A 7,905-nucleotide genomic window follows, 5' to 3' on the forward strand; every position below is an offset into this window, starting at 1 on the left:
TTCCCCAAATCTCTCGGCTTACACAAGGGTATGTTTCTCTGCTCACATGGCATGTCCAACATAGTTCAAGGGGGACCTCCAACTGCACAAGGGCCCAGGTGGACAGAGACTCCCTTCTCTGGTCTTTGTGACAGTGAAGAAAGAAAGTAGATGATTTCACATGGGCTTTTTACTGCTTCGGCCAAGAAATGACAATTGTTACTTCTGCTTGTATTTCTTTGGTCAGAAGCAGTCTCATGGTGCATCCTAGCTGAGCAGAGGAGAAATACAATTCCCTGTGAACCTGGAAGTAGAAAAGACCAAATATTGGTCAATACCGACAATGTCAATAACATCTGCCCTCTGGTCATCAAATGACTGCTTTACTTTTGTAAAAAAAAAAAAAAAAAAAAAGCCCTTATCCTGCCCCCAGTGCAAAACCCAAAGACTCCTTCATTCAACACAAATCTGCCAACATCCAAGATGTCAGGGGCATGAACAGAAGTTTCTACATTAGGTTTGGGCATTTTTGTTTTCTTGATCCGAAGACAGGTTCCAAAAAGGCGATATGCAATCACAGAATAGGGGCAGGGTTACTATAATAAATACTACCACACAGAAAGGTAAAGAATGAGAGCACTCACCAGGCACAGAACTGACAATTCTCAAATCCAACTGGGGGAATATCTTGGAGCCCCCTACCTTGAGGAAGGAGACTATTCCTTAATTGGGTTCTGATTCTGCTTTCTGCAGGGGCACACCCTAACTTTCTTCTCTTTGGCCTCTGGATCTACCCTCTGGAAAGGTCTTTTCCATTTTTAACTTTCTTGGGCACTCTTGACATGGGCACTGGGTGACCCACCCTCTTTGTTAACTTAGTTCTTCCCATTACTTCTGCCTTTAAACTGGTCAACTCTTTCCTGTGCTGTCTTTCCGATAGCACCTTGCCAAATGCTACCATTTTAGACTCACTATTGACATTTTTCCTTTTTGTTTCTTCCCTTAGAGCCATGGTTTCATTAATTCACGTCATAATTGTTAATTATTTTAACATTTCCATGTGGCATGCCCTGAATCATCATTTTTTATCCACCTTCAATATCAGTATCATCGGAGCCTCTTCCTACCATCTGGTGTGTAAAACAATGCTGCATATTTGCAGTTTTCTTTTTTACTGATTCTACTTCTTTTGCTAATTTTATAATAACCATATTAGAGTAGATTATGCTGCAATATAATTTGGCCCTATAATCTTAGAAGTTTGATACATGAATGTTTGTTTCTTTGCTCAAGATAAATACCAGTAACTACTCATGAAATGTTATGCAGACTGTTTATCCCAAGGCACATTGTGTTAGTATCCCAAGATTTAGGTGAAAATGAGGAAAAACATGTATGTAACACCTCCTATGCTCCAGAAATTGATCAATGTTTACATATGTCAACATACATAACTTACTCAATGTCACTGAATCAGAATTGGAACCCAGTTCTACCTGCTTGCAAGGCTCATGACTTTTATCCTTCTTTTCATTCCTTTAAATTTCCACATTTGCCTTTTTGTAGTGGTTGGCACAGAAGCAACAGTGCCTTAAATAAGTGCTTCTAGAACTTTTATGTGCATACATATCCCCTGAGGAACGAATTAAGGTAAATTCTGATTTCTGGTGATAGGCCAGAGATTCTGTGTTTCCAATAGGATCTCAGATGATGCTCCATTCTTTGAGTAGCAAGATTCTAGATCATTTTAGTAATAATCAGGGACAATCTTGTGGGATACCTTGGCAGACATGAATAGCTAGCCAAAGCAATGCAATGTCTTTTCTGATGATCTAGAGAGATATTGTCTCAATCCAATCCCTGTATGTCTATTAGATTCCTGTCACTTGCTACCAGAAGTGTTACAAGTAACAATCTCCATTACTTCTCAATAACACAACTTATACTCAACTGGAAGATGTAAATAAGGTCTTTCTAAGAGTTAAAGGACTATCTTCCCCCTTTGAAAAAGGTTAAAGGAAATTAAATGAAGAACAATATGTAATTAAATAGTCTGGCTTACATATCATAACTCCCTCATATTTATTCTGCTATCAATTGTATCTCCTTGATCAGAGTTCATATGTCATAGGAAAATAGTCATCCCTCCATCAGACAACCCCAAAAAACCTTCCCAATGCTGGATTCTAATGACATCTCTGGCTTCATCTCCTGCACCAACCCTCTCCTACCTGCACCTCTATTTCATGCACCTGAGGCCTAATTGTCCCTTTCACCTGTAACTCACCACATGTGCTATACACTGCCAAGTTTCAATACCTCAGTTCATTTTGTTCCTTGACAAAGTTCTCTCCTTGACCAAGCTCTAGCTAGGCTCTTCTGAACCCTTTCTGGATGAAGCCTTAATCTTGGCTTGTAGGAACTTGAGCAAAACCCTGACGTAGTTTGTAACAGCTCAAGGCCACATGCCTAGCATGACTCTGGCCTCCATTAAAGTGCCTGCTTGCGAAAACTCAAGACTATCAAAAGAATTCACTGTTGCAGCCAATACCCAAAGATGTGTCTCCCATATCCCAGCATTTGTGGGAAAGTAGGAGTCTAACTTCAATAAGCAACCAAGCTTTCCTTTCCACTATTTTTTTTTTTTTAATTCTTCACTTCCCTGACTCTATTGAGCCTCCACTCACCCCTTTCCTTAATCCCTCAGTCTTCCTTTAAAAATTCTGGGTGCTGCTGTGCAGATGGAAGTAGGTTCAGTTCACTCTGGACACTTTTTCCTATTGCGAGAGTATGTTACTGATTGAGAGTATTTACTGAGCCCACCTTCACTAGTGTCTGCCTTTGTTTATCCCTGACACCCTCATCCTGGAAATCTTTCTTCACCTCATCTTTTCCCCAACTTTAAGATCTTACAAATACAGCTTAAAAACTCTCACATCAGTTTCCCTAAGTCTCCAGGCTGTGTCTTTCTTTATTACCAGAGGATAGAGATGATACTTTATCTCAGCCCTCACTTATCCCCTGTGTTTCACTAGGGTTTGTTTTGTCTGCTCCAGTGGTCAGTTAGCTTTTGGGGAGTAGGAACTATACGGGATAATCTCAGGATCCAAAGCACAACTCAGCTCTGTCTTTTTGTTGGTAGTGACTAGAAGGCCCACAGGGCGGGGCTCAGTGACAGGAAAATTTTGATACATTTCTGCCTAGCACAGTTAAGTTCCCTCCACCTAAAATATATATATCCAAGCACAACACATATTTCATGATTGCATCCCACCACACCCTCATGTACATATCATATACCAAACACCTGTCATCTATGCACAGTTAGTCATACACAATGCATAATGCGTATGCATACATACTGGTAGAGGAATAAATTTCAATATATTTGAGACTCATTGTCAATAATTATTAACAAGGATGTTCACTACTTAAGTCAATGTATTAGTTAAGTAGAAATATTGAGGTAGAATAAAATCAGCAAATCTGCCTTTTCATCCTGAATTCCTCTGGTCCACTCCAAATCCTGACCCTCTAACCATTCTTTCCCCTTTTTGTGCTTGAAAGTAATTTGAATTCTCCCATATATATTACTTCATTCATATGTTTACTCAAATATTTTTATTAATTTTTAAATTCCTAACAAACAAATCTAATATTCAGGGCCCTTCCCAAAATATACTAAGTTCAGAAATTTCTAAGAATCTCAGTCCACTAGGAACTGAAATCTTAGTGTGTAAATTAAATATTCATTTAAATGATTCATGATGTATTCATGTTAGAGCAGTTTGATTATAAGTCCTTGAGTTTAGGACCTGTGTCTCGTATGTATACACTCATTGCTTAATGCGGTGCTGCCCACAGACTAGTTGCTCAGGACATCTGTAAGGACTAGCCATCTAAGGGAGAGGAATGTGTGGCCTCCTCCTCTATCATGGTGTGTAATTCACTGGCCCTTCGCCATAGGGCCTTCCTTCTTCAGACACCCTCTTGGAAGAATAGGTTATTAAAGCCATAAAGCCAAGATCATAAATAACTTGCCCGAGTCCTAATAAATCTGTATTTCATATGAAGCATGTTATTTTTGACAACAGGCCCAATTCTTTTGGAAATCACGTAGTAAGAAATAAGGGAGGTATCTTCCACAGAATCACATAAGGGTTTCACATAAGGCTCTTGTCAGTCCTCACTCAAAATATAACATATATAGCCAATCAGATACCACAATGCTTGGTGGCTTCAACCCTTGCTAGAGAAAGCTCATTTTCTTCCTCTCTCTTGAGGCTGGAATTTCCATTGCTCAAAAGCCATTTGTCTTAAAGATTTCATTTTCAACATCAGCATAGGAATTAAAAAATAATGTCATTTTAGCCCTGAGCAAGATTGAGATAAATCAGGCTCTTTTTAAATGTCTTTGGGACTTTCTGGCCCTGGTGACCCTATAATGGTGGGGTAGGGGGAGGACAGCCTTTTCAAGATGCTAGGTTTCCCATGACTGAGGAATATAGGCACATTTAATGGTTTTCTGGGCTTTCCGAATGGACCACTTGGTATTGGCTGTTCCCAGAGTTAAGCTGACTCTGGGAACAATTCACTGGACTCTAATACTAGAGTGAGTTTTATATACTTTGTCTTTGGAAAATGACCTTTAATGCCAACTCCAGAGTCAGGAAAAAATCCAGGTGTTCCTAATTTATTTTGAAGTATCGCAGACCATTTATCCACCCATCCATTGATTGAGCAAGTATTTACTGAGCAGATACTTTGTGCCAGGGGGGTATAGATTCAGATACAGCTCAAGGTTGCCTTTTGGGTATACAGGGCTCCAGATAAGTAATTTTCTTTATAACCATTTAAGTCACAAATATCAGCATGGAAGCCGTACCTGGCAATTTCATGCCCTTCCTTGAGATAAATACTATGCTGGCCAATGAGAAGTACTTCTCCCCAGTTTCCTTCCCAGAAATCTTGAACCAGGGCCTGGCCATGTGACCCTAGCACAATTCCATTCACTGAAATGGGACTGCTGGTCTGACCTGGCCTTTGGTATTAAGTCTCCAAGGGAGACTTAGAAAATATCCAGGAAGCTACTCTGAAGTCTGAGGCTGCTTGACCTACAGGGCCATACCTGGGTCTGGGGGTGGTGTTGATATCCACTGGCCATTAAGTTATGATTCCTGATCTCAAGGAGATCTCCTATTTTGTGAAATGTTCTTCTAACTCCACTTGTCATGTAATATCATAAGTGTTATAGATGGCCACGTTAATGACATATGGATGATGTAGTGGAAAGTCCAAAGAAAAAATGGTCCCTATTTGATCAACCTAAAGAGAATGAAGTCTAGATATATTGATGTGATTATACATTTGAGGATTTATTGTCTGAGATGTCATTTAAGAATGACTCAGGGATGGGGCGCCTGGGTGGCTCAGTGGTTTAAAGCCTCTGCCTTCAGCTCAGGTCATGATCCTAGGGTCCTGGGATCGAGCCCCACATTGGCTTCTCTGCTCAGCGGGGAGACTGCTTCCTCCTCTCTCTCTGCCTGTCTCTCTGCCTATCTGTGATCTCTGTCTGTCAAATAAATAAATAAAATCTTTAAAAAAAAAAAGAATGATTCAGGGAATTCTTTTGTTTGATTCGTCATGCTAATCTAATGTCTATAGAAACTTCTGCATTCTGAATTGACAATCTGAAATGGATGGCATTAGAAATAGAAATTTGGATGTAGAGAAAATTGCACTTGTCTCATCAGACCACTTCCTAGCTGTATGGTGCTGGAGGAAGTAATTCCTCTAAATATCAGTTTCCCTACCCATAAAATGGAAACTGTCATATATATTTCAGTGGGTTATTTTGAGGTTTAAATTACCAATTTATTTGTAAAATCATGCCCATGGCACATGGCACATGGGTTCATTTGTTCCTAGAGTAAAAGCAACTGCAGAAAATAGACCACAAAACAAAACAGGTTTCTAGAGAGAAGATCAGCTCAGTCTAGGATAGGAGACTTTGCTACAAGCTTCCTATTCAAGAGGCACAGCCCCAGAATGTTAGGTTCTAGGCCCTGCTGTAGAGTCAGGGCATATCAAATAGTTTGGATTTCCAAGCTGGATATGCATTTTGTAAAAGCATATTGGGATATCGATGTCCTCTGAATTTTCTCTGTGTCTCAGTTCAGGCCATGTTATAAACTGAATATTTGTGTCCCCTCACACTTCATACATGGAAATCCTAACCCACCATGGGATGGTATTAGGAGGTGAGCCCTCTGGAGGTGATTACATTGTCAAGGTGGAGAGCTCATGAATGGGAATAGTGCCCTTATAAGAAGATCCACAGACTTGCCCTTTCTCTTTGTTCTCTGCCATGTGAGGATACAATTAAAGGGTGAATGTGTGCAGCCCGGAAATCCTCACCAGATGGGGGATCTGCCTTCATCTTAGACTTCCTAGCCTTTAGAAATGTGAGATACCAGTGTTTGTTGAATAGGCCACACAGTCTATGGCCATTTATTATGGCAATCTGAACTGAGACCTCATGACCTCATCTAAACCTAATGATCTCCCAAAGGTCCCATCTCCTAATATCATCACACTGGGGGTTAGGGCTTTAACATATGAATTTGGTGGGGGGGGATACATTCCTTTCATAACAGTTTCTGAGTACAGACTCAGACCTGTGGGAATGAAGGTTCCTGCGAATCAGAGGGGTTGCAGGAAGGCTGGCCCATCTGACTTCTTTCATGAGATCCTAGCAAAGCTCCCTCCATGTCTGCCTCTGCCTGTGGAAAGGCTCTGCTTCCCATTGAGCAATGCTTGAAGCCCCAGTCCTCTCAGACTAGCCTAAGAACATAACCTACCACTCTCCTAACTCTTTTTTAAAATTTTTGAAGATTTATTTATCTGAAGGAAAGAGATACAGAGAGAGAGAGAGCATGAGCAGGAGGAAGAACTGAGGGAGAGTGAGAGGAGAGAGAGAATTTCAAGCAGACTCCCCACTGAGTGCAGAGCCTGACAAGGGGCTCAATCTCAGGACCATAGAACATGACCAGAGCCCCCAAAAAGAGTTTGACACTTAACCAAATAAACCCCCCAGACCCCCCAGTGATTATTTATTCACTTTTCTAGAGAGAGAGAGAGAGAAAGAGAGAGAGCATGCATGAATGCTCACATAGTGTGTGGAGGGACAGGGTGGGGGGAACAGATCTTGAGCAGGCTTCATGCTTGGTGCAGAGCCCTCTCAAGGGCTCTATCTCACAACCCTGAGATCGTGACCTGAGCCAAAGCCCAAAATCAAGATCAACCCAATGAGCCACCCAGGCAGCCTGTCCCACCCGCACTCTCCCAACTGTTAAAGCAAAGCACAAACCAACCTTGGGGGTGGGGTGGGGGTTAAGGTGTGGGAGGTTTAGGTAAGAAACAGGACTTTGGGTAAAGGTTGAAAATGGGCAAAGGACAGAAAGAATAGATCAGAACCAGCAAAGTGGGGAAAAAAGTCTATGTTTGAGGAACATGGAAGAAACTAATCTGACTCAAACTAAGGGTTTACTCAAAGAGGGTTGAAGGGATATTGGGAAACTTGGGGGAAGAGAGAGGTCTCTGGAGGTAACATTGCCCCCTCAGAGTTGGCCTCATGGCCCTCTTCTCCTCAAGGACTGCTTATTGGCAGAGAAGTCAGGAGGAAGCCATCTTTTTAGCACCTCTTGGTTTTGCAGTTGGAAGCCTGAGAGCAAAACACAAGGAAATTAAAAGAAATGTTTTGCACATTTGTATAGAAGGGGCCACCGTTTTGGAATAGAAACATCCGTTATAATAAGTCTGCACACAGAAACAGATGGAAGAAGATAAGTATCAGGCTCTTGCCTCCAATTCTGTCAGCCAAGAGAAAAGGAAATTTGTGCTGTTAGTTATGGAAGCTTCCTCAAA

The sequence above is a fragment of the Mustela nivalis genome (assembly GCF_964662115.1).
Source record: "Mustela nivalis genome assembly, chromosome: 8".
NCBI lineage: Eukaryota > Metazoa > Chordata > Mammalia > Carnivora > Mustelidae > Mustela > Mustela nivalis.